The following is a 22,951-nucleotide window of genomic DNA, read 5'->3' on the forward strand; positions in this document are numbered from 1 at the left end:
CTGAATAAGCCAAGATTAAATACTATTGGCTGAGATACTCTGCTTACGGAATGACACACTTTTGCTTTTGTTATCCTTCCTTCAATTTTAGCAGTTACCACAGAGCTGTATTATGAAATTAAAATTAATTCGTATTTCTAAGAGTTAGTATAAAACCAACAAATTTCTCTGATGTCCCTTTGGGCAGATGCAATTATGTTCTGTAGAAAGCGTCAGGCTTAAGGAAGTGTCATGAATTCTGATACTTCTTCATCTTGCTGAAAATTTCTCTTTGTGTCAGAGTAACCTGGATTCTTCTTAAACTTATTACTCTGTGAAGAGAAAGCCTTCATCAGATAAGGATTCAAATTCTTCAGAAGGATTCAGATCCTTCACAGAAACAGTGTGCACACAGACATTATCAACTGAGGCAAGGGAGGACTGATGTGACAGGTTCCACAACATACTTTACTGAACTGCTCTGCACTGCATGCACAATAGTGTCCTGAGATGTCAATTGTAGGTTAAGAACAACAGGTCAGTGTGCTATCAAGACATTGAAGCTATTGTCTAGTCTTAAGGGTCAGCAAACATGTTAGCAATCTATAGAAGTGACTAAACGGTCTGTATTTCCCTAACTCTTCATGTGCCAGTCTCAGCATCAAATCTCACTAACATTTCCAGCTCACAGTCTAAGTTGAATATGGTCTGTACAGAATCATAAAACTCCATCAAGTTAACAGCCCAGTCAAGAGTTAAAAAAGTCACTAGAGAACTGAGCAAGAAGTTGATAGGATATTTTCTAGAAAAGCAAGAAGGCAGCTTTTCTACCTGCACAAGTTTGGGAACACGTGAAGATTCTATGGCTATCACATGACAAAGGTGATGAGAGGAATCGTGCATAGTGATTCTATGCAATGGTAAAGAAAGCTATAAGCTATACAAAAAGATTTTAAAGATCTATTCTGAAGGCCCAATTCTTGTCAACCCATCTCTGATTGCAGGAAGAAGGAAACAGCTCTGGTCAGCAGAGGAGCACTCCAAATCTTCTATGCTTGTATGCATCCTCACAGAATCATCAAAGAATAATTTGAGTTCAAAAGAACCCTTAAAGGCCATCTAGTTCAAATCCCCCACAATGAACAGGGATGCCTACAACTAAATCAGATTGTTCAGAACCTTGTCCAGACCGATCTTGAATGTCTCCAAGGATAGGGCAACCACCACATCTTGGGGCAACTTTTCCAGTGCCTCAACACACTTATTGTAAAAATTCCTTCCTTATATCCAGTCTAAATCTCCTTTTAGTTTGAAACTATTTCCTTTTGTCCTGTCACCACAGACCCTAAAGAGTGCAGGCCCTTCCCTTTTATAGTCCCCCATTAGATACTGAAATGTCTCTTTCAGGTATCCCCAAAAGCCTTCTCTCTTCCAAGCTGAGCAGCCCCAGCTCTTTCAGCCTGTCCTGCTAGCCTGTCATCCCTTGAATCATTTCTGTGGCCTTCCTTTGGATGCACTCCAATAAGTCCATGTCTCTTCTGCACTGGGGATTCCACACCTGCATATAATACTTGAGGTAAATCCTCACCAATGCAGAGTAGAGGGGCAGCATCACCTTCCTCAACCTGGTGCTTCTTCTGATGCCATGCTTCTTCTGATGCAGCCCAGGATATGGTTGGCATTCTGGACTGCAAGTGCACATTCTTGACTCATGTCCAGGTTACCATCCACCAGTACTCTCAAGTCCTTATTGACAGGACTCATCATTTCAGTCATTTCATTCCTCAGCTTGTATCGATAGTGACTGTTGCCTGACCCTGGTGCAAGCCTTTGTATTTGGATTTGCTGAACCTCATGAGTTTCTACTAGACTCACTGCTCAAGCCTGTCTATGTCCCTCTGGATGATATCCAACGATGTTGACTGCACCATAGAGCTTGGTGTAATTTACAAACATTTTGAGGGTGCACTCAATCTGTCAATGTCATTGATATAGATTTTAAAGAATGTCAGTCCCAGTATTGACTCCTGATGGACACCACCATCACTGACCTCCACCCAGACATTGAGCCACTGATTACTACTCTCTGGATATGATCTTGCAAGCAATCCACTAAATAATCCACCTGACAAATCCATATCTTTCCAATTTGGAGAGAAGGATGCTGTGGGGAATCATGTTAAAGGCCTTACTGACCACCAGATGGCCACTTGTCCACTGACAGAGTTATACCTACATAAAAGACTACTAAGTTTGTTAGTCAGGCCTTGCCCTTGGTGGAGACATGTTGGTTGTCTCATATCTCCTCCCTGTCCTCTATGTGCCTTAGTATAGCTTCCAGGAGAATCTGTTCCATAATCTTCCGCTATACAGAGGTGGCACATCCAAATGTAAAGATTGCCATTCTGAGTAGTTTCTGCAGATGGGACTTTCCCTGAAGAAATTAATCATGGTTCCTTTGATTACTGTTGACATGAGCTCAGTTCCAGGCTGCCACTTTCTGCTCTAGACTTCCTGCTCTACCTGTTTTGTTTTTGCCAGCACTCCCCTGGGGGCAGCCCAGGTTTTGCCTGCAGAAGGTTGAACTTTTGCTAACAGTGCAAGAGCCTGCCCTGCATTTGCACTGGAAATTTCCAGCCTGGAGATAGACCACTGCAGGCCCCAAACAGCTGCAGCTCATAACTGTAGCTCCAGTTGTTGCTGGTCTGGCTTGAAGCTGGCAAGAACAAGGATATTAAAATCCCATAAAGATACTATCAAATTAGAAAATACTGTACAGTGTGCTTTTGTTTCTTTTAAGGATGAAAAAAACAGATGAGAGAGGACTTAAGCTCCCTCTGTGCATATATGCAGAGCGGAAAGAAATTACATTTAATTGACCCCTTGATGATAGGACTTGCTATTTAGCTATATTTAATCACGTATGGAAAAGACAGTTGCACTTTTCAACAGCTGCTCTTGCTCTGAGCTTCAAGGGACTAACAAAAAGATTACGCCTGGGCAGGGATTTACTCCCTTTCTCTCCCTCCCCCACAAAAACATACATTTTTCACGACTTGATCAAGTTCCAGGGGGAAAATGAAACAAAACGCATTCTTTACTACGTTCAAGTCTTTACTGTGGTTTCAGTAATGTGGCTCCAGCATAGCAAGATGCAGATGGTTGAGAAAGAAAGCAGGCCTTGCAGGTGTGAGAACAATCCTCAGGGGTACGGGTTTCCACTTCATCCTTACCCAACCACAGGGAATGCTGCACAGCCTTTTGGTCTCCCAGCCTCGGCTTCTACAGTGGCACTTTTTGTTCTATTTCAAAGGGTTTTAGACAACTTTCAGTGAGCCAGCTGATAACTGGCAAAGCTTTTAGCAGTCTCAGTACACAGAGGCCAGGAACAGTGCGGTTAATGGACTGATTTCCACAGCCCTTTCCGAGCAGAGTATGAGTGCAATGTCAGCGTGCTGTGATCTTCCCAGATGTGCTAAAACTAAGGTGGGAAGTTCCAAGTACGACAAGTGAAGGGATTCAATGACTGCTCTAAACATCTTGGGGAATCATTTCTGAACAGCTATCACTTTTTAGTATTCCTGATAATTTCGCAACCATATTCCATTTCAAAATGTGCCTGACATGTTGAATAATATAAAAAGAAATCGAGTAACGTCACTTGATGAGGATTGATCTTCTTTCACCAGAGGAGTGACCTTAAGTATGCATTAAATAGAACTGATTTTAACACTGATTAAAATTGAAAATGAATCTTATGGCAATAAAAAAGGTAAACTGTTCTAAAAAATGCTTCCACGTCTTGCCCATATGTGAAGATAATACTTTTGTGTGTCAAGATTGGAAAATGTGATAAAACCCAATATTAACAAAAAAAAAATTTTTTTTGAAACTAGATTATTGAGAATGTTTTTATTGGGTATTGGGTTTTATTGGGTATCTCAATACCCAATTTCATAAAGGAAACCCAATTTATACAAATGCTAAATTGTCCATGCAAGGAAAGCTGTTGTTATGTGTATGTGCCATTCATGCTAATTTTAACAGGAATTTAGTGTTGTGAATATCTTTTTCAATTTTAAGTTCAGTAGTCAGCAAAAGCAAGAAAGCAGCTCAGAAAGCTTTCTCACAAAAATACAGAAAATATATAGCATTTCCAGTAATAGAGCAACTGGCATGTCAGCCACACTCCTTCTAGGTAAAGATGCATCATTTTTAGGGTCCAGTTCTCATCAGTCTCATAAATCTGGTGTATTGTAATCATTAAATCATCAAGCTTTCAGTTAAGGTAGTTGAATGATGTTATTTAACGATCAGTAGGAACACTTGTCTATACAAGAGGATTATTTGGAAACGTGTCATCTCACTTACCTGATAACAACCAGGGCTGTCCACCACATAAATGTAAAGGCACAGGCATGAACAATTTTGTTCTTTCTGGCATAAAACTCTTTGATTTAACTAGTGTTTATAATAATGGTTGTAAAACAAATGCAGTTGCCTACTTTGTATGTTATTTGTATGGAGTGAGATAACTTCATAAGAAAGTGTAATCAAAAGTCCTCACAGTGATATTCCCATGAAAATATTTTGACTCAATCTTCATTCCTTCAAAAATGCATTTTCATTTATACTTTCATAAGATCTTCATAGCCATAAATAATATTAAGGGAGATTAAAAATAAGAGATCATTTAATGATCTTTAAAAAACCTGGGAAAATGATACTGGTTAAAGAAATATTTTTGACAGCAACACATAATTCAGCTCTGGCACTGATTATTACAGGAAGTTCTTGAGGCCAAAAGCATGCCAAGACCATTTAAAAAGACTGTATATCAGTATGGAAGAAAACGTTCTTAGATGTTCATAGATGTAATTGTTCAAGTGTTCATGGATGGGAATTGTTAAAATATTGGAAAAGTGTTTGACCTCACTCTTCCTAGCTTAAAGCAATTTCTTGAAAGAGCAGAAGTCAGGGCCTATGTCAAGAAGATGCAGTCTAAAGACAATTATGTTTGGTTACCTTCCACACCATCTCCTAGGACAGAAGCATTTGTTCTTTGAATGGCTTCACTTCACCCCCCCTATAATATTGCTTTTCCCGTTGCCCTTCTTTCAAACACAAAATTTTCTTTCCTGAAAGAGAAAACTTCCCAGAGCAATACGGGATATTGTTATTAGCTTCATACAATACTCCATCACTCACTGTGAAGTTCATTGTGAAGTACAAATCTGCCTGTTCAACACACTGCATACCTTATTAAGTTTCTGTTTACTCAAGTCCTACATAAATCAATAACAAAAGTAAATGTTCAGCACCAAGCAAAAAAGGTGCTTTGTTTTTTCTAATGGGCAGCATTTTAAAAAAATCTTTGGAGTTTTGAATGAACTGGAATAGACATAAACATACCACACTTAGTACCAGGTTGAAGTATTCACTGCAATCTAGGTAATCTGTGGAGGTAAACATTAATTACACTTTAGATCTGCAGTTTATATACCTGATTAGATACCTAAACTTACATTCTCTGCAAGACTCTGGAATGGATGCTGTGATGTGCAGTCAAATGTTAGAAGCCTGGTTAGATGTCTGGCTAGTTTTGGGGAGCCAAGTTTTGCTGGAGGAACTCTTGCCTGCTGCTCTCTGGCTGTACTGCATGACAGTTTAATTAAAAAATCTCTTATGTGATTCAGAGAAGAAATGAAAGACTGCCGTTGCTTCTCTAATCCTGTTTCTGGAATCTTCTTCTAGTTATATGCTCAGAGGAGTTCAGTGGAATACATGAATTTCATTAGAGCACTATTATGATATGCTTATGGAAATACTTTGAAAAACAGACAAAGAGAAACAAAGCTATTTGATGTAAGGGTTTTTTTCTGTGATCATTGGCTGTATACCTTGAGTCATGCTTTCAGTGAAAAAAAAGCAACTACATTTATATTTTTTAATAACTGATCTCTACTGCCATGTTTATCTTATGTAATTTTCCTGCTCTCTGCATCATACAGAATTTTTCTTACAAGTCAAAGAATAGTGAATTTACTTTGACTGGGAATTTCACCACTAGGAATTCACCAAAAAAGTTGAAATAGTATCCACAACTTAAGGGGAATTAAAAAAAATAAAATAAAATCCAGAGAATAGAGTTAAGGTTTAATTGTCTTTTCTAAGACTTAATTTTTTTTTTTTTAACCTGTTCTTTCACTTTGCTGCTAGCCCTTTAGGTTCAGGTCAGTTTTCAGTGAACAGAAATACCCAGTGTTAGCAACTCTGTCTTTATTGGAGTTCTTATTTTCATATATTCATGAACAAGCAATATTCTTGGCTTAAAAATGGACTATCTCACTTCTCCCTGCACAGCTAAATCAGAACACAGGGGAACAAAACTCAGGCATAGAGCTCCTGCAGCATTTTATGGTTTTTGATTCTTGTTCTGTTTTTGGAACTCTGTAGTTGTTCCAGCCTCATGCTACTCACCTGAAAGTCCAAAGTGCAACCAAGGCGTGTATGATCACATGGGTAAGTTCTGTATGCTCAGGACTTGAAGTATATGGAAAAAGTGGAAGCACTACTGTTTGAGGTGGTCTCTCCCCAGTATTTCTTGTTTTCTAGAAAAAATTGCCTGCTGTTCTGCTACTGTGTAGGGAGCTTCCTGCAGGCAAATGCCTTGGGTGCTCACAGAAAGCATCAAAACCCACTGCTACCGATGCCTGCAATCTTGGACCAGGATTCTTCCCCAATGAGGATGGGTAGTCCCACTTGGATCCAACTGAGCAGAGCACTGCTAGCTTGATAAACAAGGCTCTTGAGTCCTTTAGTGGCTGCTGCTTCCATCTCAGGCATCAGTCTGTGTCCTGGAGATCTTGCTGCCATGAGAAAGACTGCAAAGCTGCAAGGTCATGTTGGTGCTGTGTGCTATACTCACCAGAAAAAACATGATGTAATTATAAAACAAGACATGACACTAAAATATGAGACACTGAAAGCCTGTCATTTGCAAGGCTATAATATGCACTAATGTGTTGAGAGAGAAACTTAGATGTTATGGTGATAATGTGCACTTCCTGTATTCCTCTGAGGTGCTAAGAGACCACAACTCTTTATTTTGACAAGGGATAATATACATCTTTGAGAGTGACTATGAAAGAAAATTTAGCTTGAAAAGTCAATTAGTCCAGCATGCAATAGAGAGTTGCCAACATCTGTTGAGGTGTAATGTTTTCTTCTGTAAAAAACACAACTCAGATGTCGCAGCAATCTTTGCAAAGGTTGCATCACTTCAGCAGAAAAACAGCACCTAAAGTAGAATATTCTCTGTTTATTTAAAAATGGAATTGGGAAGCAACAATGGTTGGTTCGTGGTCTTTAGTGTATCCAGATCAACTTGTGTGTTTCTTTAACTGCTATAAATAAAAATTCAGCTTGCCACACACGGAGCACTTCATCTGAATCTCGTCAAATGAGTACATTATTTACATTTCATCCCATATTAAAACATGTCTTTCTTTTTGCTCTTCTAAGTCCTGCAGCAATGCCACATCAGTGCAAGGGTGTGTTCCCAGCATCGTGATCCAGATCTTCTCCTGATTATTGTGGTGTCACAGGGGAATATCCTGCTTCTTATTGCAATTGCCATTTGGACTTTCCATTATCAAAACAAAAATTGGGGTCTATATGTATCAGATGAGGATGCCAATTTGTTTCAGTTAACCGAATTTCCTCCTGTGCCTTTTATTGTCATACCTCCCTTTCCCTTTTTTGCATGGTCAGAGACTAAAAAGTCACGCAGTCAATTTTTTGACAGCTATTCCAATTATGCACAAATAAATTAAGTAATCCTTCTCCCCTTTTATGACTGAAATATTGTGCTATCTGTGGCTCCTTCCAGGAGTCTGGAGCAGAGATACTATGACCATTTTTAGCTACGCTCAATAGTTTTTATTCATTTTCACAGATACACAAAATGCAAAAGACTGTTTGTTTCCATCTCTCTTTGTTTTCTTTTTCTGAAAGTGTAAACTAAACAACTCCTTTTACATCTCTTGCTGGTTAGCAGCCAATGTAAATGCTTATGCTAGGAGAACAAGCTCATTTCCTGCCGTTAAGGCTTTTTTGTTTATCCTAGGGCTACTCACTGCCACTGCCTGCCCCTGACAGACTATTAACCCCTGTTTCTAGCAGGCATACCAGATGTGGGTTTCTTAAGCAAATTATTGGTTATTTCACCACATGTCGTTTTTGCAGTTAAGTGTTTCCAGCCTCTCAGAACATTCCACAGAAATAACATCACATTTTCCTCCAACCTGTTAATTAGCATAATTATTTATCAGCTTGAAAACCACAGCTTGAGTTTGTTAAGCAGCAGACAGATATGCATTGGACAGTGGCCTGAGAAACTTGAAAGAGTGATGAGAAGATGGAGGCTGTGGAAGCTGGTTAAGAGGCTGTGGGAAGGCATACTATATACATTTCCCTCCACCACCTTCTCTGAAGACCTCTCAGCTGGTAAGACACATCTATTTTTCATGCTTCAGGGAGAGTAAGTTTAGTTATTTCTCTGCCAAAATCTACCAAGCAGTAACACAGAAATCTGGCTCCAAACATGCAGATGTTAAAAACATGCATTCTCTGCCATCCTTGGCATACAGTCCATTCCTCCCTTTGCATTTCTTTATTCTTTATGCACACACCTAATCTCAGTGGTCAAAAGGAGGGCCAACAACTATATAGCCTGTTGGATTTAATTTCTTCAGCTAACACCTGAGCCAAATGAGAGGGACTTTGACTACCTTGATACATGCAGTACTCATTCTCAGGTCAAAAACACGCTTTGCAGAATTCATTGCAGTAGTAGACCTAAGTTACCAACCAGATACAAGTTTGGGATGAATTACAAATGAGGATGATATGTTTAAAAAGCTCAGGCAACCACATTTTGTTGACATACAAATGTGGAGTTTGTATCTTGCCCTCTTGTTCCATTTGATTCTAGTGCTAGAAGTATCTGCATAGTTTCTTGCATAGAGAATCATCCAGCTTTTTCAGTGCAGTAATTTTCTACCTGAATGTGTCTTTGCTGCTTTTATAGCAGCAACAAGTCCTGTGTTTCTGCCAGTAGCTGTACTGTGCTTTATGCACACCTTCTGGTTAAGAGGATTCCGTGTAAAAATTAGTAGCAGTGATGTGGAACAATGGTGGATATATGTTTTCAAGTGATTGCATTTATTCTTTAGAGTTGGAATGTATTTTTCTTTTTCAGTTAGACTTCAGGAAGACAAAAATGGGTCAAATGAACTAGAATTTCCTGGGATAGGAGTCCAAACAGTCTGGTTTTGCTGAAAAAATGTTCAGGACATCCAAGTGTATTCCCAAGACCTCTGGTTCATTGGCAAGCCTAAGGACATAGTGAGAAGATTGTAAGAACTAGAAAGCCTTATGGGGCAGAGATTTTCTAAGCAGCTTGTATGCTTTGAAGTGCTAAACGTTCTACAACAGATTGGTGGGTCTCAAGGATATTCAAAACTACTGTAAGATAAATGTCACAGCACACTGTGGCCCAGTTGTCCACACAGCACATAATTCTCATTAGCTGCCTATTAGACTTTAAAACATAATGCATTAATATGCTCTGCTTAATCATTGAGCAATAATTCATTTGCTTCAGGGACAGAGGTGCATTAATGGTAGATATTCATTGGTACATTAAAAAATCAGTTTTGCTACTTTACCTCAGATGACAACAACAAATCTGGGAAAACTACTAGAGTACTCAAGTCTTCATGAAATGTGAGGAGCTGCATTTCTAGTATCATATCCACAGTTCATTTTGCTTTGCGTGTTACTTCCTGCTACACACTGCAGGCCAGATGGCAACAGACAGACACAAGTCTGAAAAAAATGGGCAAAGAAACATATGGTCCTGTGAACTATATGCACAAGTCTCTCCAGATGCTCAGGTTGTTGCTTGATACAGCAAAATATAACAGCAAGATGACATTTTAAGTGAGTAGGATGAGATGTTTTCTGCTGCCCATTAAAATCACACTATGAATGGAAATGGTAGACAATCTCTGTGAAAAGTGCTCAGGTATTAGTACACGACATCTAGATGCTGACCGACTCATGGAGCAAACATAGGTACACACATTTTCAAATGTAGAGAGAGACCCTGTTAAATGAAAGAAGTAAAATTAAAAAAAAAAAAAAAATTAATCATAGGATGCAACAACCGTTAGCAATTGTGTTGTTTAGCTACCGAATTGATCCTCTTTTTAAAATGAATTTCAGGGGTTTAATACTGGTTATAACATTTTATTTGATCCTATTTTTAAAAGATTTTTTTTTTAATCTGGTTATAAATTTTTCAGATTTCAACTAGAAGGAGGTAACTCTCAACAACTAGGAAAGACCATAAAATGCTCACTGAAGCCAGTTTTAATGTCTTCTATCACTGAGATTCATTTACTCCTCTGACATTTAATCTAAAAACTGTTTCCCCTTAACATGAGAAAAGTACAATCTTTTCTTAAATACCTGAGCTGCTGCCATTTGTTTGCTCACATTTTGTTAACTGCCATGGAGAAGCAAGGGTCTTGGTGAGAAAATTGATTTAGGGACAGACTGAGAACAGTTCAACTTTTTGCCACTTATAGAATGACACAAATGGGCCACATTTTCTCACAGGAAGGAAGAAATGCTGATTTAAGCTGAGTGCACAAATACCTGCAGAAATGTAAATTTCTTTGTATCAACAGCTAAACCCAATAAACTTTAAAGAAAAACCATACTTATTTCAAATAAAACTAGTTGTGACTGAAAATGAATTTTCACTAAATCATGACAGCTTTGGGGTCTGCTAGGCTCTCTTGCCAAAATTCCCCAAATCAAGTAATGCATGTTTACTATGTTCTGCAATTGCATCTGCAGCTAATCAGTTGTACCAGTGTATATCTGGAGCACAGATGTTATGCAAAGGGTGAAAATACCACAATGGTTCAGAGTCTTTTCTTTCACATTACTCCCTTGATGATTCCCATTCCTCCCCCCACCCCCCTTTCCCTGAAATGTAATTTAAAGAGAAAAGAGCTGGCAAGTTTTCCACATTTCTTCCTAGGAATTTGTGGCATTCACCTGTGGCAGCACTAAGTAGGTCTCTTAAAGCTCAGAAGAAGTGTATTGGAACATAGCTATTTTCTTCCAGCTTCAGTTAGGTCAACACTCCAGCATAAGTCTTTTTATTGTTTTTTGCTTTTTAATTTTGACTGTATGATTTGTGAACACTAGTTACCATTGAGGCAAGATCAAGATGAGTTTTTGCTACATCAGAGAGATTAATACACATTCCACTTCATGCCACTGGTGACTAAGTTCATCCAAATCAGGATTTCCCTCCAACCTGCCTTTTGTCACTCTATTCCTTTATTTACAGGCTAGACAGGGAAGGACAAGGTAGTCAACACCAATATATTTTCCTATAGGTTTGCAGCAGCAGTTGTCTTTCCAGAAGCTGCTGGCATCAGTATGACACTTTAGATGAAATTTTCAGACTTTACTTTCATTCATGAAGCCAGCAGTTTCCAAAGTTAGAAATGAGTCTGAGTCCTCTTCATATGGTCTTCAGTGATGTTATTTCCCCTTTGGATTTCTACTTATGGTTTTCCAATACAAAAATAATTTCACATGCTGTTAGCAAGACAGCAGTAAAATTATTTTACACCTCTTCATGATCCAGTCTTCCTGAGCAGTTATTACAAGACAGTGTGTGATACCCTAGTGTTATAAACACAGTCAAGTTGTCACATGATAGAGGATAAATCGCACTTCTAAAATCTCTCTTTTTGAAGAGGCACAAAGCTGTGCTCTGTTGACTTGCCTCAGTGAAGTAAATCCCAAGTGAGAAGTCTCACTGCCCACCTGCATTTGTTCCCAGCCTCTCATCCCCACACCCCACTCCCCCGAGCTTCTCACACTGCTCAGGTTTTGCCTGAAGCCAATAAAGGCCAGCAAGAAGCTGAGACAATCAAGGCTGCTTCTCCGATCTGTACCCTCCAAGCAGCTCGTGCACCCCACAGGGTATGACCATCAGCTCAGCCCTTCTGGCTGCCCCCTGAAAGGCCCAGCCCAGGAGCAAGCCTCTCTGAATAGAGCCTGTGGGACATATAAACCACAACCCACAGTGCGAGTGGCGCTCACACTGTTTTACAGCTACCATCTGTAAACTGAAATCACCGGGGCCAATAGCAGAACATTTAGCAACTTTTCTTTCCACAATAACATTTTGCAAACTATAGAATTATAGAATCATCAAGGCTGGAAAAGATCTCCAAGATTACATAATTACATCTTGTATTTTAACTTCATATGAAAAAGTTAGTTTTACTTTTCTTTCTTTTTTTTTTTTTCCTCAGATAAAGACCCGCAGCTTTGGTTTTCTTCCTCACCATAGATACAAAACCGTAGATATAACAAATCTTTAATGTATGTAAAGAAAACATTAATCATATTTGTTATTTAAGGTTGGTCAAATAATCTAGCATTTAACTAGCCTTCAGTGCTGTGTTTCAGACAGAGGTGCCCATTATCTCTGATTTTCTTTCTTTCTTTTTTTTTAAATCGTATGTCTGAAACTTCTTCCCTAAAGCCTTTCCAATTTGGAATTGAAAGAAACTGAAGGCAAATCTTTCCACTTGGATTCCTGCTTGAGATTTTGTTTTGTTTTGTTTTGCTTTTTGTTTTGTTTTGTTTTGTTTGGGATGGGTGTAAGGCAGAGAGTTAGACTTTAGGAAGTCAGAAACCAAAGTAAGTTTAGGACAGTAATTTGATAGACTTGCAGGCACTTCTTCCTCCACAGCACAAGGGAGGAGTGGGATATGCTGGCTCTGGTTTCTGAGATCTGGAATGAGCCCTTGCGTCCCTTCCCAGGGGTGCGGGCGGGCTGCAAGGCGGCCTGCTTCCACGATCCAGATGTCAGCCTGTGGGAATGCTTATGGCTGGGGTCATCGTCTGCCTGTGAGCCCACAGGAGGTCCTAGATGTAACACTACACAGCACCTCCAGGCATGCCCAGAACTACAGTGGTTATGTTGTGTGGAATTGCATCAGCGATCTACCCCTGTTTTAAAAGTCAGATGGGCAGTGGCTTCTTACAGGAGTAAGGAAAACAGTCATGAGCACATTAGTGTGTTTACTGCTTCTTGTGGCCACTCTGCTTTTGCAGGTTCTGCACTCTTCAGCAGTTGCAGGGAATCTACACAGCAGTGTGAAAACTTTTCTTCTGTGATTAGTATGGAAAACTCATCATCACAGGCATGTGCCAAAGAAACCACGTCAGTCAGGGCACGGTGAGATGTGACATGTGAGTGTAAGCCTCAACTGGCAGCACTTTGCTGGTTAAAGCCCTCAGGGATAAGTATGCTTATGCCGACATATCGGCAAAGCTGCTTCTTTATTCAAAATATGTCATTGCATCTTCTTTACTAGAATGGTAATTGCCTCTGTGTTGGGCATGTTGTAGTTTAGTTCCATCCACACTGGTAATAATTCCTAATGTCATTTTCAATTAAATTTCTTTTAATGTTTGATGTAGACCTGTGCATGCAGCTGCAGAAGAGTGCTCAGGAGCACATAAAAATTGGGCATTTCTACTTACAAGATCATCAGTATTTATACTATTTTGTTGTATTATGTTATACTGTACTATCTTTTCTGCTCAGAAACAAGAAGTATAGCTCATACAGTGTTAGAATAAAACTAACCACACTGAGAATAATGGATTATCGGTAATATTTCACAGATCTATACTGAAAGATCCAGAAGCAACTGGAATGAAATACTGCAAGGAAGCATTGCAGTAGGAGCTACTCAGTTAAGTCCGATCTCTGGACCAAAGATTCCCTGATATCAGCCCATAAACCCTTGCTAGTCCAAAGACCCATAGTACACAGTGCCTTAATGAGTAATATTATCCTTAATGCTATTTCAATTCAAAATTGAATTATGTAAAGTGACCTCCACTGAGCAAGCATCAGGATCATTTTGATCTTCATTAAACACTGCAAAAAGTGTTTCATTTTGAATCCCTGTTCAGAAGAATTGAGTGACTCAGAAGTTCCATGGTGACATTTCACTTTATCTTGCTCCTAGAGACAAGAGAACAATCGTACTATTGGCAAAAGTCTCAAAACTGTGTATTTATGACACGTGTGAAGAAATCATAGCATATTGTTACTAGTGATTAATTACTTTTAAATGTTGAGAGTTTCTATACCTTTGGTCTAACATACTTCAGTAACAGCCTTTATGCAAAGACTGTATGCTTGCCCAGAAATTTAAGTGAAATCTAATCTGATTTTAACTAGACTACTTCTTCATAGTATTTTTCATAGACTGACTCTCTGCCAGTCAAATGCAGACAGCAATGAAAAAAAAGGAAATAAAACATCAGTTGGTTCTAGCCAGTCTCAGTGGCATCACTTTGATTTTAGGGTAGAATCAGGCCTGATTCTTAGATCTTTTTTATCAGTTCACATATTCCTGCTGGGGGCTCATTATAATTGTGACTCTACTCCATAAAAAGATGCAAGACCAAAAGCAGTTTTCCATGCAAAGAGGGATCTAGTGGCATTTCTATTCAGAATCCTAAGGAAGATATAAGCTTGTTGACGAAGTAAAAAATAATTAAAAACTTCTGCCATAAAAAAAAGAAAAAAAGAAAAAAAAAAGAAAGAAAATGCTTTTAATTTCAGTCACAAATTTAACCTCATCTGGACTTACGTTAATTTTCAGAAAATTAGTGGTGTATCAGGGGAAGCCAGAAAAAAAAAATTGGAACAGATTTTAGGATGTATTAAAAAGGCTGTGTTGATTTTAAGGAGTTGTATATCTTTCCTATCTTTCTTTTAGTACAGTAATGCTTACGAGGATAAACATACATTTCATGTTCAATTCCATTTTGTTACAAATAGAAAATTGGCCAAATTCTGCTTCTGTTTTTTTCTGGGGTAAATCCGAGGTGAACCCTGTAAACTCAGTCGAATGGCCTATAAAATCAGCCAAATCAATTAAGATTTGCCTACTGGTAATTTAGAGCAGAGGCTGTGCACGTTTGGCTTCAATCTATGTAAAGTGGTGGCGTGAAAAATGAGAAACCAAAGTCTTGCCAAATCAATGGAGTGACTTAGAAAATAATGGCATTGAATTGTGGTTCTCTGAGCAAGTCGCCGAGTGAAAAAGAAATGCTTTGCAGTCTTGCAGAAAGACAGGTCTAGCAGATCTTCCTTGAATCCTGGCAATAATCTCAACATTCTATCAGGTTTCTGAGGTAGAAAACAAGTATATTTCACAAGGTAATTTTTCTTTCTGTAGGATTTGTACAGCCTCCATGTTGCATATATGCGTAAAAAAATAGCAACAACAAAACACTTTCATGTATTTTCAGGAAGTGATGTCATACAAACATGCTGGTAAAATTAGCCTGAGGCTTTTACTCCATTTATATACAACAAAAGAAATCTTTGTCACTAATTACTTACAAACTTATTATTGGTCCCTTGTAACTGCGTAGCCAATGATTACAGCAGAAAAACAATAATTTTATATAGTTATGACTAAATACCAGAACAACCCTCGTATTATCAATAATCACGGCAATAACGCTGGCTTATTGTTTAACATTAAAAGGCCCTAGTGTATACTTGATGCTTGTGCTAACTGAAATTATGTTTCAGCTTAATGTCATTTCTGGGAATAGTGAGATAATCAAAAATCACTGGCTCTGATACACGTATGCCAAAAGGATACTGTGTTTTTCAGGATGTGTTGTTTGTGTTTTTAAAGTTGACCTCTTCAAAAAGGATTTATTTTTTAATAAATCTGAAAGACTGTGCCTATTTTATCTCCAGAGAGCTTTAGAAAGATAATGGGCACACAGAGATTCTCACCATTTTTTCCCAGGAGTGTTGAACATTTTCTAGTTACACAAAAGTATAGGTGAGATAACTTCGAAACATATTTATGCTGTATATGAGACAAATTATGCAGGTTTTTGTTGTTGCTGTTGTTGTTTTGTTTTGTTTTTTGTTTTTTTTTTTTTGTAAAGTTTAGTTGTTTGCAGAACTTCAGCTCCTATTGGAAGGAATGTCTGTAGCTTAAACTTCATGCTCATGTTTCTCTTCTGTATCAGGACATTTCTGCATGAAGACAATTTTGATAAAATCAGACTTGTCTACACAAAATTTTTTTCCAACTCTGCCGGGAAAACCCAGGTTTAATTCTGGGGAAAGGAAGCATATAGTTCATTTCATACTTACCTTGCTTTGCAATACTGGGATAGGGCAGCAGGGCTACATGGCGCAGTCCCCAAGCTCCTGAGGCACTTCTTGCATCCAAGAGCCTCTAGACAGAGACCACTGCATTCCCAAGATACAAAGCTGCTGGAAATAGGGCAGATCCCACCAACAGTGCTCACTAAGTGCTCATGACATGGAATACAAACAGCTCTGAAGATGGAGGCCAGCTTCTACAGCCTTACTCCACTCACTTCTTCTGGGTACCTATCTGATCCCAGAAGATGCAACAGTGTTAAAAGGCTTAGGCACTCCTCACCTGCTTAATTTTAATTCTGCACTCTGCACAATATTGTGAATGGCCACAGTGCTAACCTGTTCCTGATGGATCTTTAACTCACAAAGTAGGCATGATAATGCACATGTACCAGCTTGAGAAGGAGGCATACTAAGAAGAAACTTATCATTTCCTACTGGAACCAAAGAAAGCATGAAAAAAAGAAAATGCTTAGTTCACCCTGTGTGTTTGCTACATGGCTGAAGCCAGGAGTTTGCTTTGTGTGTCTCCAAATGTAAATCACCAGGTGGCAGACCGTAGATACAGAGGAAGAAAATATCTCTTCTCTGAGGACAGCACTGTTGCAGAGAAAGCTTTCAAAATGAACAATAGTGCTTCAGGAATACTTTTCCTTCCTGACGGATCCATGCCAAATGGTGAAGGGATCATAGAATAATAGAGCCATAATCATAGAATCACCAATGTTGGAAAAGACTTCTAAGATCATCCAGTTCAATTGTTCACTTGTCATCAGTATTTCCCACCAAACCATGTCCCTCAGTACAACATCCAAACATTTCTTGAACACCCCCAGTAACTGCACCACCTCCCTGGGAAGCCCATTCCAGTGCTGGACCGCATTTTTGGAGAAGAATTTCCTAATGTTCCATCCAAATCTCCCCTGGCACAACTTGAGGCCGTTCCCTTCAGTCATATTACTTATTACATCGGAGAAGATGTCGGCCTCCACCTCACCACAATCTCCCTTAAGATAGTTACAGAGGGCAATAAATTTACCCCTGAGCCTCCTCGTCTCCAGATTAAACAATCCCAGCTCCCTCAGCCACTACATATAAGGCCTGTGCTCCAGATCCCTCACCAGCTTTGTTGCTCTTCTCTGGACATGCTCCAGGGCCTCAATTTCTTTCATGCAGTGAGAGACCCAAAACTGAACACAGCACTAGAGGTGCGGCCTCACCAGAGCTGAGGGATAATCACTTCCCTGCTGGCAGCACCATTTCTGATATAAGCCAGGATGCCATTGGCCTTCTGGACACCTGGGCACACTTCTAGTTCATGCACCCATTCTTCAGCACAGTCTGCTAGCCATTCTGCCCCAAGCCTTTAGCAATGCCTGGGATTGCTATGGCCAAAGTGCAGGACTCAGCACTTGGTCTTGTTGAACTTCATTCCTTTGGCCTCGGCCCAGCTATCCAGCATGTCCTTCTATAGGACCTTCTTATCCCCAGGCAGATTGACACTTCCTGCCAAACTTGGTGTCATCTGCAAACTTAATGAGGGTGCACTCAATGCCCTCATCCAGGTCATCAGTAATGATACCGAACAGGACAGACCCCAGTACCAACCCCTGGGGAACACCACTCATGAGTGATTGCCAGCTGAATTACTCCATTCACCACCACTCTCTGGGCCTGGCCATTCAGCCAGTTCTTTATCAGCAAAGAGTGTATCTGTCCAAGCCACAGGCTGCCAGCTTCTTCAGGAGAATGTTGTGGGAGACACTGTCAAAGGCTTTGCTGAACTCTAGGTACAACCTTTCCCTCATCCATCAGGCAAGTCACTCAAACATAGAAGGAGAACTGACTGGTCAAGCAGGACCTACCTTTCATGAACCCATGTTGGCTAGGCCTGATCCCAAATCTGTCCCACACTTGCTGTGTGATCTCCTTCAAGATGATGTGCTTCATAACCTTTCCTGGCATCAAAGCGTAGTTCCTGGAATCCTCTTTGACCATTTTGTAGATGAGGCATATATTGGCAAGAATGCACGCTTAAAGGGCCAGAGTGGAAGCTGGGCTAGGCTGTACTACTGTGTTACTGCTATAATTTAAGGAAAAATAACTTCTTTACAGCTGCAGAACTGCATAGTCTGACTGAGATGAGAATGTACTCATTGTTTGCTGAAAGCATGCCAGCTTGCTCCTCCCATCTCCCTGTGCTGCCCACTTTAATAGAATAAATCGGTATGCATTCAAACAGGTAGAAGTTTGCATTCAAAGCTCATTCAAAGTGCAGCATTCAGGCAGGGATATCATGTAAATCAGAAACATTCAATTGTACTTTCTCACCACTCTTGCGTGCAGTGGGAGGCTTTTAGGAGTTAGATCCCCTCCAAAACATTCTCAACCCCAGAATGCCAGTGCTACCTTTTATATTAAATAACAGAACCAACACAGGAATGAGGAAAGCACATAAGCATGCGCTTACAGTTAATGACACTACACACATGCTGAAAATTAAATGTATACTTTGTGCCTTCCTGGATCTGAGCCAGAGTACTCAGCTCACAGGATGAAGTCACTAATGAGTATATAGAACAGTTCACAGTGCACTGCAGGGATCTTTTCCTTCTCTGCTGTCTAGCAGTTTTAAAGCAAAAGATTGCAGTCTTCTTTCAGAGCACTGGTATTTTGCACATAAGGGAAGCATGATATTTAAAGAGAGTTCATGACTTTTGAGTTGAGTCACATGTGCAACATGCTGATGATAGCAGTGCATTAGCCCACCCTGTTCTCATGGTCATATGCTGGTAAAGAATTGAAGCAGAACAAACCAGCCTCCAGCTTTGCTTGTCATGATTTCGCCATTTTTCAATGTATCCGTATTTCTTCCTTTTTTTTGTATGTGTGTAGTGAAGTACAAACTGCCAGTCACAACAAATGCTGCCCTTTTCTGTGTGATCCTCTCACCCCTTGTGGGGCTGGGCAATAAATGAGGAAAGATTTTGCTCACCCTTTCCAGAAGCATTACAAGAAATTTATAAGTAAGTGAGCATATTTCTTGCTCAAACAGAAACCTAGTCAATTTGGCAGCTTCATCTAGTGGAAAAGAATATATATATATCGTGTTCATTTCATTTCTTCTCCACCCAATAAAATAGTAATAATTCTAAAATTGCAGTATTCTTGCCTTTGACTTAATTGGCTTCCCATGGATTATTATTTCAGTGGATTATGGATAACATGAAAGATGAAATCGTGAGAGTTTGAGAACTTGTGTTTATGAGAAGAAGCCAGCATCTCTCTTGCCCAGCGCTGCTTTGTGTTGTTCTTTTGTGCAGTCATTCACATTTGCTGCAGACTCTAGTCCCAGACAATAGTACAGGCCTGGATATCTAATGATTTTGTGTACTGGGAGAAAATGGCACAGAAGGAAAACTATGAAGTTTATTTTACTTTGGGGATCCATCTATTGATTTCAGCTGTATTAACCAGTTCAGCCAAATCCAAACCAGGATCAAGCAGTGGGAAGGACACACAGATCAGCTGCAGGAGTGACACTAGACTTAAGTTAAGAATTCATGCAGCTGTGCAATGCACAGTAAATACAATACTCAAAAGCAAGATCAGTGAAAAAACAGGAAGGGAAGGAAGTTATGCCTGTGATTTCTAATTTAAACAAATGTAATTGGACTGTGCCACATACAGCAGGTGATCACATCCACCTCTATTTACAGTGCCTGTATGTGTCTGTGTACGGAAATTGCCTTTGGAAACCCCACTCCCAGAAGACAAGGAACGGCCATAATACAGAACAAAATCCTTCAGACAGAAAAAAACAAAAGTACTGCACTTGTGGCTGGTTAGGCTTCACAAATACCCTCCCCCATCTTCATTCAACTCCAACTCCCTCCCCTCTGCCTCAACAAAAAACAACAGTTGTCAGACCTCTGACAATTTTTGAAATATAAAATGCTCTGAAGACAAATGTCTATGATTAATATTAAGAAGTTGTAGAGCTGTAGAGATGGTTTGGGTTTTTTATCTGTTGTTTTTTTTGTTTTGTTTTGTTTTGTTTTTTGCTTAGTCTATTCTAGTAGTCTGAGAGTCAACATAATTAAAAACAAATAAACCATCTTAGGCTGTAGCTGTATTGCCAAGGCAATGCACTTCTGCATCAGAAATACTGTGACCAGCAGAACTAGAGAAGTAATTGTACAGATACAATTGTACAAGGTGAGACTGCACCTTGAGTACTTCGGGCTTCTCACAAAAAAGATAATGAGTTGCTCAAGCACGTGCAGAGAAGAGCAGTGAGGCTGCTGAAAGCACTAGGAAAGAAGACTTATGAAAAGAAACTGAGGGAAACTTGGGCCACCTCTGCGGGTTTAGGGCTCAGAGCTGGAAATGATCTCACTCTCAATTTTTAGGCCGATGTAGGTGTTGTGCACTGATCAAATGTAGCCTGGATGCTATCCTCTGAGGTGTTAAAATGTTTTGTCTTCAGGAGCTCCACTTCTCTTCCAAAAACACAAGTCTGTATCTCAGATAGAGAGAGAAACATAACACAAAGGAAAACACATGATGGAAATGATTAGAGAAAGAAAAATATATTGGTGTATATATATAATGCACTGGTCAGATGATCAGTGAAATATCTGTCAGCTTCCTAACTTTCAGTGATTTGTTTTTTTCTCTGAAGTGTCCACACTATGACTGTAGTCCAGTTCAGCTACAGAGTGGGTTCAGTTTTGCTCTGCTTCATCCTTGTTACAGACTCATGTCTGCACAAAATGCAAGCAATAGTTCACATTTTCTTACTCAAACTTCCACTCTACATAAGTCTCTGGCTGTTAAATGGTACTGGAAAAGAAGCCTTCAATGTGTATTTCACATTTCCCATTAAAAATTTTGTTTGCTTTGCTTCTGCTGGCAGAGCAGTCACAAGCATTGACGCAATGGTGGTGATGCAGTTGTTGAGAGGGATCAGATAGAAATAGAATGTTTCATTCTCTAATCTTCTCCTTGTATATGGCTTTGATAATGTTTGATTTTATAATCTTATTTTTACTAGCTTTAAATATTCTAAAATCATAAACAAGTAAAGATTAGAAAAATCAAACAGTCTCAGCCTCCTCTGCGTTAACTTTGTGAGTAGCTTCAAAATAATTTTTAAAAAAAGTTTATTTCTAAATAAGGCAAAGATGAGTTCTTCCCGTGTGAGCCGGAGTGAAAAAAGACAAAGTCATGACTGTTGCTGTCCCTGGTATGTTGTAATGAACTTTATCACAAATTTGGAAGGCTTGGAACAATGGAGAGTTTCTGAGCCATACAATAAGATTAGGTCATTGGAAATAACATCATTACAGACACATGTGTATAGTTACTTGGGTAATGAAGAAAAATTCTTTTCCCTGTGCCAGGCAGAACAGTACACATTTTCCTTTTACTGTGGTTGTGGGCACACTCATTGTTCTGTGAAACGAAATAGCCGGTCTCCTGGAATCACAGAATCATAGCATATTCTGCATTGGAAGAGACCCACAGTGAGCATGAAGTCCAACTATATGCACAAAGTACCACCCAAAAACCTGAACAGAGCAGTGTACAAAGACTCCTTGAACTCTGGCAGCTTGAGGCCGTGCCCACAACCCACGGAAGGCTGTCCCATGCCCACCACCCTTGCTGCAGAACCTGTCCCTAACCCCCAGCTGCCCTCCCCTGACACAGCTCCATGCCGTTCCCTCGGGCCTGTCGCTGTCACACAGAGCAGAGCTCAGCACCGCCCCTCCGCTCCCTGTGAGGAGCTGCAGCCGCCATCAGGCCTCCCCTCAGCCTGCCCTGCTCTGGGCTGAACGCACCCAGCGACCTCAGCTGCTCCTCACACACCTTGCCCTCAGACCCTTCACCATCTTGTTAGCCTCTCTGTGATAATTTCATCATCCTCTTGCATTGCGGTGCCTGTGTTCAGTCATTTTCAAGAAAATATTCTTTTGCTTAAGAAGGAGCAAAACCCAAATCATTTTTAAAAGCTTAGTACATGTAAATGGTGTTAAAGATGGAAATGGAAAAGCAAGGGCTTTTTGAAAACCCACGTTTATTACTGATGGTGGTTTAGTAAGTGTTTGGGTTGGATGATCTCATTAGGTCCCTTCCAGTCTATACAATCTAATGATCATGCGAACCTATGCTTGAGATAAAAATGAATATTCTAGATATGTTGCTTGAGGAGACATCAGTAAAACCTAATGTAGGAGAAATTCATTGTTTACTTCTTTTTTTCTTGCATTGGTTTCATGACATTTTTGGAATAATGGTCATGCCTGTGGCCCACACTGTTGCCGTTGGATGAAGAATGGTGGCTGTGTATGTGCCTCTTGTTCTCTGAATGATGACTGTGTTTGTGCCTCTGATCATTCTCTGGCTAGTCAGCATGCTTTTTCTCTAAATATTCAGTATTTCTGGGTCTTTTGAAACTTTTTGGAGGATACTCTTCCATAGTCTCCTCATCACATTCTAGACAATAGGCTTGACTTGGCCTCCTCCCTTTTCTGTACATTGGACATGACTTAGTTCTTTTCCATTCTCTGAACAGTGAGAATGCCTGGTCCCCTCACCATTTTCAGGATGTTTGTCGTGGCTGTTCATATCAGTATTCTACATAAGATG

At 39.8% G+C, this 22,951-nt stretch overlaps 1 long non-coding RNA gene across 1 annotated transcript in view; it reads left to right on the forward strand.

Annotated features, from left to right (window-relative positions):
* The first annotated feature begins 7,703 nt into the window (after positions 1–7,703).
* The window catches only part of LOC149912978 (uncharacterized), a 39,923-nt gene continuing 24,675 nt past the window's right edge, over positions 7,704–22,951 (forward strand). Inside the window, exon 1 of the long non-coding RNA XR_016461552.1 lies at positions 7,704–8,487. This is a non-coding gene — a long non-coding RNA (uncharacterized LOC149912978). The remainder of the gene's footprint in view (positions 8,488–22,951) is intronic.

This window comes from Phasianus colchicus, chromosome Z, assembly GCF_987193195.1.
Source record: "Phasianus colchicus chromosome Z, bPhaCol1.hap1.1, whole genome shotgun sequence".
Taxonomy (NCBI): Eukaryota; Metazoa; Chordata; class Aves; order Galliformes; family Phasianidae; genus Phasianus; species Phasianus colchicus.